This window comes from Talpa europaea, assembly GCF_964194135.1.
Source record: "Talpa europaea genome assembly, chromosome: 10".
Classification (NCBI taxonomy): Eukaryota; Metazoa; Chordata; class Mammalia; order Eulipotyphla; family Talpidae; genus Talpa; species Talpa europaea.
Genome location: NC_140077.1, coordinates 88,218,917 through 88,229,144, shown reverse-complemented (window position 1 = coordinate 88,229,144; position 10,228 = coordinate 88,218,917).

Here is a 10,228-nt window from a genome sequence, read left to right as displayed (position 1 = left end):
CCTCACCCTGTAAAGGTCTCTGAGACCCTTTCTGAGGGTCCTCGAGGTCAAAACTATTTTCTCGAGAAAAGGATCTTGACTTTTCCACAGTGTTCAGTGGTTTCCCAGAGGCCACTTTCTGCCTGGTGGCTTTGTGTTTCTGTGGCCTATGGCATGCGTGCCTATTCTGATGTTTTTTTTTTTTTTTTTAAAGCATATTGCTTTTAAAAATTTACCCTAATGAAAATCTGTTTCAAAAATGTTTTGGTTTTCACCTCATATGGTTTAGCTATTTACATTTAAATAAATTATAATGAAATGAAATATTTATCTCCTCAGCCATACCTCGCAGTTCAGTTGTTCAAGAGCCACAGGCGGCTGGTGGCTGCACTCTGCAATGGTGCCTTCTAGAACATGGTCTTTAATTGAAAATACTTTTTCTTTTTTTTTTTTTTTAAAGATTTATTTATTTATGCAACTGAGGTACAGGCCAGAGGTGGGGAAGTTGAGAGGATTCACCAGAGACAGAATGGGGAGCAGAACAGGCAGATCTACTGAAATAAATACACTGTTGAGGGGAGCAGTCAGTGACACAGGAGAGGTCTGCTGCCCCATGTGGATTGAACTCATGCTGCAGTGGCTGTGGATAGCTTCATAGTGATGTGTCTTAACCCCTTCAGTAATGTTAAGCTATCCAATCTCCAGAACTTTTTCATCTTGCAAAACAGAAATTCTATCCGTTAAGTAACAACTCCCCACCAGCAATATTTTTATATTAATGTGAATTGGTTTCCAAGCATTAGAATGTAATGAAGTATTAACCATCTCAATTAAGAAATCAATGTCGGTCATTCAAAACAGCTGAACTGGTGGGGAAACGTGAGCCAGAGTCTCCCAGGGGAAGCAGATTCCATTAAATATGAGGGTGTCATTTCCCTGGATTCTTTTGTCTTGACCTTCTTGGATTTCAGCAGCTACCTTCTAAGTACTGGATACACCCCAGGATTGAAGATCATGGGATGTCTCCCAAGTGGCTGATGGCTTAGGGGTTGCGTCACTGAATTTTTAAAATGATATTTTCTGGGCACTGCCTGAAAGTTTAATATTACAATGGCAGGTAAAGATAAATATGCTCAAGATTAGTCTCTTTCTCTAAAGATCTGACAATGGTTATTGATCCAGAAAAGGATAAAAATCAGCATATTTAGCAAAACTTTTGGTCCAATGGGCAGGAGGAGAGAAAACAGAATACACCCTAAAAATAAAAGTGATTGCTAAAAAGAATAAAATACTTTTGGCAAAGTTTTTCTTTCACTCAAATAAAAGAAATTTATTGCTTCTTTTAAAAGTAATTTTTATTGAAGGAACATTGCATTATAACATTTTGTAAGTGTCAGGTGTGCCTCATTATAAATCAACATCTGTATCTACTACATTAAGTTCACTGTCAAGAGTCCTTATGTATCCTTCATCATATAATTGACCCCTTTTGCTTGGTTGACCCACCCACCTGCCCCTTTCCTTTTTGGTAGTCGCTAGTTGGTCTTATAATCCAGAAGTTTATTTTTTGTTTTATTTTACTTTGTTTGTTTTCTCTTATACCACATATGAACAAAACCATATGGTGTTTGTCTTTCTCTATCTGACTAAGTATAATATCTCCCAGGTTCATCCACGTTGTTACAAATGGCAGGCTATTACTTTTCATAAAAAGTGTAATGATGGAGTGGGTTTCAAGTCTGGTTTGATCAGAACTCTGGCTCTGTTTTCTGTGCATTTCTCACCCAGATGCTTCTCTCTGTGTTTACTTTGTTCTTGGCCTGGCCTCCCTCCTGGTATCCAGACCTCCATCACATGATTACCAACCAATCCATTGAGAACTGGAAGCTCCGTTAACCAGAATTCCCTGGGAAATCACATCTTTCTCCTGTCATTATGATCAGGGGAATGGAACCCCCTGCTTGTCTTTGGCTTACCCTTTCACCTGTAACCAAAGGGACCCCTGAAAGAACATTGGGAGACAGAAATTGGAAATGAAATGAAAGAGGTAATACAGGAACCCACTGGCATCTTTATCTTCATTTAGGACACAGTTAGGTTGTAATCTTATTTTTCATGATTAAGGTGCTTCTTTTGTTATATCACTGTGTGCTCTATGGGGTTTGAAGACAGTATTTGACCTTGGCAGGAAGGGCGTACAATTATCTCAACATCTTTTCAGTGTTGAGATGATGGCTTTTTTTTTTTTTAAAGATTTATTTATTTATACAAGCACTGGGTATAGTCAGAAACGCGGGAGGGTGAGAGGATTCGCCAGAGCCAGAGTGGGGAGCAGAACAGGCAGAAGGACCGAAGTACACTGCTGAGGGGAGAAGTGGGTGGCAGGAGAGGTCTGCACGCCGTGTGGGACCCTCCTCCGGTGGCCGGGAATCAAACCGGCACTGCAGAGGCTGCTGGCAGATTTGCAACCCAGCGCTCGACCTTTGCGCCACCAGGAAGGCCCGAGATGATGGCTTTTTATAGATCTTTAACATTTAACTAATCATGTGGTGCCCCCATGTAGTGCTCTTATAGATGCTATGAATTGTCTCAGATATTCAAAAAAGTCCAGATTCTTTCTCCTTATCTACTACAGGCTCTTTGGTAGATCTTGAATGAAGTGATGGTTGGATAGATGAATGTTTAACAAGGTGTTCAGGTGATTTCTATTATCAAAATAGTTTGAGAAACAGTAAACTAAAATTGGTTATGTGCTTTTTCCTTACATTGGCTGCTGGGGAGCTCAACAGGCTAATTTTTAAAAAGTGTTTAGAACTGCATCACATGCAATTTTTGATTCTATTATTAGTCTTGACTTAATTTATCTTTTATCCTTATTTTCTTTTTCTCCCACGTTTCCTCAAAGAATAAAATCTTATTGTGCTATTATTTTTTTAAAACCTCAATTCTTAAGATATTAAGTTCCATCTTGAATTCTTTTTGGAAAGATGTAGAATATGTCAGAGAGGATTATGGCAGGAAACAGAAGACACTCTCAATATATAGTTGAGGTAACTTTTTCAAGAAGGTCTATGTCTGGAGGGGAGGACAGGGTTCAGGGGATCAGTGACAGATTTGGCTAATCTAATAACAGCTGGGACACCATTGTCCTCCTAGGTCTAAGGTGTGGTAGAGGGAGGGAGGGGAAGTGTTAGTTTCCCAGGGTTACTGTCACAAATCACAGTGCAGTGACTTAAACAGCAGAAATTTGTTTTTTTTTTTTGAAGTTTTTTTTTTTTTTTAAAGATTTATTTATTTATTTATATATGCATTGGGTACAGTCAGAAGCACGGGAGGGTGAGAGAATTCACCAGAGCCAGAGCAGGGAACAGAACAGGCAGACTTGATGAAATACACTGCTGAGGGGAACAGTGGGCGGCAGGAGAGGTCTATCGCACCATGTGGGACCCTTGCAGGCAGCCGGGGATCCAACTGGCGCTGCAGAGGCTGTGGGTAGCTTTGCAGCCCAGCGCTCAACCGCTGTGCCACCAGGGAAGGCCCAGAAATTTATTTTCTTATAGCCATGGAGGCCAGATATCCAAAATATCTGCCAGATATCCAAAATAAGTCTCCTTGGGCTAAAGTCAAGTTGTTGGAAGGACTGGTTCTTTCTGTAGGCGCCAGGGGGACAATCAGTTCCTTGCCTCTGTCAGCTTCTGGGTTGCCAGCATCTCTTGGCTCATGTCTGTGGCCCACCAACCTCTACTCCTGTAGTCACAGAGCCTCTTCTTCTCTGTCCATTTCTCCATCTGCCTTCCTCTGACAAGCACACTTGTGGTTGCATTTCGTGTCCACCCAGATAATCCAGGATAATCTCCCTTCTCAAGACCGTAGTTATATCACATCTGTAAACTCCCTCTTGCCATATAAGGTCACAGTCACAGGTTCCAGGGAATAGAAACTAATTATTTTTGGGGACCATTATTTAGTCTCCCAAAGGAAGGATGGAGCTGTTGGAGCCTGGACCTGGGGACAAGAGGACTGGGTATGGCCATGGATAGAGAGCACCAGCACTGTCATAATGGTGTCCTTTGTCCCCCCTTGCCAACCCTTTGCCCCCTCACCCTGGTCTCCTGCTAGTGCATCCTATCAGCTAAGGCAGGCAATGAGAGGAGGGAAGGCATCCTCTTGGATTTAGAGTGGGCAAAGCTGGGGACTGATCTGGAGATGAACCCGAGTAACAGGGGCATAGAAATACCAAATCATCACTGCTGAGCTATGGGTCCTGTTCCCTGAACCCTGCCACTCAGAGGGGTCTCCAGCTAGAGTGGGCTGCTCAGCTGACAGCCACATGCTCCTGCATTTTCATGGTGTCTTGGGTCTGGGCCCTCCCAGGTAAGAGGAGATAGTCTGGGAGATTTGAGGCCAAGTTTCAGTCCAGGTGTTGGAAATCTTTTTCTAGCCCCAGGGCCCTCATTTAAGGTAGAAAAGGGCTGTTTGGTTGACATTAAAGGGGCTGAGCAGTAATAGGATCCTGGGCATTCAGGAAACCAGGTTCTGAAATCAGCACCAGTGCTCTCTCATCAGAAGGTTCCAGTACCAGGAAATTATGCCGCTTATCTGGTCTTCAGGCACCCCATGCTGTTCTCAGACTTGCAGTGGAATGGTAAGCCCTTGCATTCCAGAGCTGCCATCTCCATACAGAAATTTAAAACCCAGCTTTGGCTCGGCGAGGGGTCTGACCCGGGTTATGGCAAGCCAGCCCAGGGGGCCACAGGTCCGGTGTCTACGCCACAGCTCCAGCCTCAGCCCCAGCCCATGTTTCACAGCTTCTCCTCTCCTTTGTGAGTATCTTCTTCCCTCCTTTGCCCAGGTCCACCTATCCGGCCTGTCCTGCCTCTCCTCTGCCTCCATGTTTCTCCCAGTTGAGAAAAAAACAGCTGGGATTGACATCAGGTGTTTGGGAAGTTCCCATGTACAAATTCCTGCCTTCCAGTGATTGCCCTGATTTTTTTTTTTAATTGACATTTGAAACTAAAGACAAAACCAGCTGCTTCTTGAGGGGGAAAAAAGCCAAACATGAAAAGAATCTGTCATATAACCCACTGCCCCCCAAAGCCCAAACCAATAAAACGAGTCTAACCAATAATTCAATCTCCCTGCCTTGTTCACTGTGACTAAATCCTGCAGAAGCGGCACAACGGGGACCCCTCATTGACGAGAAATTTATCATTACTGATTTTATTAGCTTTAATGTAGCCAACAGGGGGCTGCTGATAGTTTCAGTATTCTTTTTCCTGAGAGATATTTTCCCCTAAAGGACAAACGTTCGGGCATTTAATTGTCTTAAAACATGTCGTGTAGCTTGGTGGAATGACAAACTTTTTCAGATGCAAGCCCTGAGAAGGGCTTTTCTAGTTTGTAATCGAATCAAGTTTGCTGCTTGTATCTTCCTTTTATAAATTTCTCAGGGCTTAGAAGCATATCTACCATAATTATTCTAATAATCCTCTAAAAGAGCCATTCATCTGTCATGGTTGAAAGCATTTTCTTTTTAGTGGAAATGCTTTAAAATGTCTTGTTTGGACAGAAAGGGCCATCCATTCGTCGGTAACTTAAGCAAGTTACTTGGAGTCAGGCAATTAGGTTAATGAGACAGTTGGCCTTTTGAAGTTCAATGGGAGCTGGAATGAGCTTACCGCTCCTCCAGAAGACATTAAATCAATTTGGTGTAAAAGGTAGCGGGACATCGTCCCCTCCTACAGTTTCAAGGAAAGATCATGCACACACAGATTTAGCTCCAAGCATGGAAATTTGATGGTGGGCCCCTTCCTTCAGCTTTCTGGCAACCGCCATGCTAGGGAGAAGCAACAGCTGCTGCGTCTATCACCGGGAAGGATGACAGGCCTGGATTAGGCCTGGTGTGGAGGCAGAAACTCTTGAGGGAGCAGCCCTAGGCCCAAGTTGCGGAGATCCATGGACACTTGGAATGCCCCGCACCAAAGCAGATGGAACGGCTGATAACTGAGTGGAGACAGTAGAGGTCCTTCCAGTGAGCGCGGCTGGCCTTGCCAAAGGTCCGTCATGGAGGGGCCATTTCAGGGGGACCAGCCTGCCTTAGATGTTCATCAGAGACATTCACATGTTCTGTCGTTCACCCTTCAAAGGAAGGTGTCAAATGTCTTGATGAAATACCTCTTGTGCTTACTCAGACATGGGGATCAGCCACCCCGGTGATAGATGACTCAGGGCGAATCCATACAGCGGGGGTCAGACTTGGCCAGATCCACCATCACAGGGCAGGAGTCGTGATGTCAGCATTGGTCTGTGAGACAGAACCCAGTCAAGGCCATGGTCCATGTTTGAAGGCAGCCTTTGGGACTGTGTGCATGTCAGGGGTTGGGTGTGTGGGGACTGTGCATGGGGCTGAGGGCCTCAGGGCAATGGACTCCTGATGGACTGGACTCTGTGACAGCAACCAGCTCTTACCAGGTCCTCTACTGCTGCAGTGCAGCTACCACATGGGGCTGCTTGCATGCGAGAAGGAGCAGATTCACATAGTGATATCATTAGGCAAAGGACATAGCAAAGATAAGCGATCCAACAGCTTGGGAGGTGGCCCTGCAGAGGGGGGTGGCCTGGGTCACACTTAGCTGACAGGAAGGGTAAGGCCATTGGTGCTGTTCCTCAGACACGGCTGATTTTGAAGTCTGCAGCTGGGAGCAGCCACTATTCTGAGCTGGCTTTTCAGTTGCATGCCTGCTGCCTCTGCCCCCGCCTACGACCTTCCTGTGCTGTAGAACAACCAGAGAACATGTTGATGGTGGGAGGCACCATCAACCCTCTCTGGACTTGGGGAGCTAGAAGACTTTCTTCCTCATTCTGATAGGCGGGAGATGGAGGTGGGACAGATGAAAACTGCATTCAGGAGTTTTATTGAAAACCACCGTAAGACCAAACTAGGCTCTCTGCCTTGGGGGGATCTCCTATTGCTGTCACTGGGTTGTGACTAAGAAGACAACGATCACAATGACCAAGAGCGGGAAGCCACCTTAGCTGCCATTGGCAGAGGACCGGATAAAGAGGATGTGCTCCCTGGCAGACCCAGTGGACTGCTACTCAGCTATGAAAAAGAATGAAATCCTGCATTTGCAAAGACCTGGGTGGATGCGAGAAGGTGATACTAAGTGGAACAAGTCAGGCCGAGAAAGCCAAACACTATAATTTCACTCACATGGAGTCGATAAAGAAACACCACAGGTGAACAGACATAGCAAGACAAAACAAACTGTCAGACCAAGTGGTCACCAGTAGGGGAGGGGGCGAGGGGTGGGTGATTTGGATGGAAGGAGTCAACTGTGCCATGATGGTGTGAACCAGACTCCCCGTGACAAGCATAAGTTACGCATGTGTTGACTTGTAAGTCCGTAACTGAATCCTATATCATGTTATAAACCCACATCACTTCAATTAAAAAAAAAATAGACAGCTGTGCTGAGGAAGAGAAAGCGACTTTGGCAGCGGGTGCCAGCGATGCCTGGGCCATGCACAGTAGGTGGCTGGTGCTGCCTGCCTTCTGTGCTTGGAAACTCATCTCTCCCTGGTTCCAGCCCTCCAACTCCATCCTTCCCACTCCAGGACTATCCAGAAGTTTCTTGGTACCTGATATCACCTGGAAATGCATAGGGTGCTTGGCAGTGTCCTGTATGATTGTCTAGGGTGCTGAACTCTGGGTCCTCTGGGGTTTGTTCTTCCTACTGGAGCCCTTCATGCTTGGAGTTGGGAGATCAGGGTGAGCTCTCTCATCATTTCAGAAAATTGAGTCTATGAGACAATTGTGGCTAGCCCTGGTCTGTCCTGTCTAGTCTTGGGATTAATTTTATATTTATAGTACAGAATGGGATGGGAGGCAGGGTAACTTGGATCCCCGAAAACCTAGGTGAGATGTGTGCCCAGGACAGGTGGGGATGGACTGATTGCCAGTACATGCCAGGACCAAGGGCATGTCAGAGTCCAACGTGAGGGCAGCCGGGATGGCACTCAAAATATAGTGACCCTGATTCCTTCATTTCCAGGGTTTCCAAACCACTCGATGGGTTTTTTACTTCAACTTAAATCTTTATCATGGACCTTTCATGTGCCAAGCATTCTACAAGCTAAGGCAACTTGCTGCCTTCATGAAACTGAGAGTCAAACTTGCAGGCAGAAGAATAAGAGATGATGATGTGAAGCAACAATACATATTTAGAGCAGGCCTTCAGGAAGAAGCCATGTTTCATCAGGAACCTGATAGTGTTTTTCAAGTAGAAGAAGAATCTTCAAAGATCTAGACGAAAGAGCAGGTCTGGCACAATCCAGAACATGTGTGGCCAGAATGGTGAGGAAGGAGTGCAGAGCAGAAAGCTGGGGTAGAACTTTGCTGACTGTGCAACCTCCCCTCCCTATCAGGTGGGAAAGTCAACAGTGATGTAAGGAGTGTCTTCCAGACACTGGCTCTGTGTTCAGCAATGTGGGAACACCAAGAAGGCAAGACAGGACTGCTGTCCTCAAGCAGCTCCCCCTGCCCAAGGTCGGTGTGTTTAAGAAGGAACATGCTTCCAGCCCCTTCTTCCAGAATTGTCTGACATGGCGGCTTCCAACACCTGGCCTTGAAAGCAAGTCTGGATGAAAGGGAGGACATCCCCAAGTTAAGGCTGCTCTGTAGCATGCAGTAACTGGTTGTTCCAGGAGATGTGTAATGAAATGGGGGTGATTTAAACCCAGCCACCCATGTCACCTCTTCTTCTGTGATCAAAGAGGCCTGCGAGCTCAACAAGCTGGGCTGGGTTACCAGTTCCAGCTGACATCATTTGCCATTAAGGCCTCTAAGACCTTTCTCTTTTCCTTCCAAGATCTCTCCCTAACCTACCCCCACCCCACCCACTTTTACACAGGAAATCACTCTTCCTTCTTTCCGACCAGACCATATCCTTTTTCTTTTTTTACCTTTACATTTCAAAATAAGGTGTGCTTCTTCCAGGAAGTTTGCCCTGATTAATTCTCCTTGTCATCCTGGCATCTCAAGTGGTTTCTATGCCACAGACAGCTAAGTAGGGCGTGTTCAGTCACTTCTGAACTCTGGTTTTTCTGTTTTCTGAGTGAGGTTAGATTTTTCACCTTTGCTACTGCTTATGCAGTTTTGAAGCCCGTACACCAGGTGGTGGTAGTTTCCTCCTCCTCTGATGATACTTTCTGATGAATTAGCAGAGGAGGAAAATGGAAGGGGAGAAGTAGCTATTAACTGAGTACCTACTATGTGCCTGACCTTCGTACAATGGCTAATTTAACTATAAGAAATAACCTACAAGAGGTAAATATTACTGAAAATTCAGTTAAGGAAACTGAATTTGGGAAGAGGTCAAGCAGCTTCCCCAAACTCACACCCTCCTTTAGGCACCTCTGGGCTTGGCTCCTAGGTCTGGGTTCTCTGGACTTGTGTCTCAGAGAGACAAGCAGATCTTCTGTTTGATTGTGAAAACTGGAATGAAATCAACCAGCATCAGAGTCACTATTCTAGCCACACCTCTGGGATCAATTAGTATCTTAATAATTCTTATAGTGTAATAAATCAGACAATATGGGGTAGGGGGAGCTGCCTTTGACAGTTTGTCTCAGATCTGGCCAATGCTTTCCTGCTCCATCATGCGAGCTGGAATGGTTTGATAAGATCTCTAGGAAGAGCACATGTGTGACTGAGTCTTGGAGGAGCCCTGAGAGGTCAAATCAGGACCTAACTCAGGAGTGAAGTTTTAGAGATTTCAGGGGGTCCGAGACAGTGGGAGGCTGGGAGCTGGGATGGGAGAACTGGTGAGCGTTCTAGGTCCATGGGGCAAATCAAAGATCTCAGGATTCATTTTCTAAGCAGAGGATAGAACTCCCCAAGGTCAAGGAGGAGATTCCAGGGGAGCCAGCAGGGCAAGAGTAACACAATAGATCCTTCAGAGCTGGAGGGATGTCACTTCACATCGGGGTGCAAGTGGGTGAGTGTTGCTGTGTGTGGAATGGGCTCAGTCAGCACTGGGGGTGCTCAGAATGTCTGGGGCAGAGAAAGGAGGGCTGGCAGGAGGGCAGGGAACAGGGGGAAGGAGCCTCCTATGTTAATGACTTCTTCCCTTTACCTGCCAGATAAAAAGCAGAAGCAGGAAAAATAAAGCTCTTAAGTATCTAGTATCCCAGAGTGTAAATTCTCCCAACCATGTTCTATGAAATTTCTGAACTTGTCACTGATTTG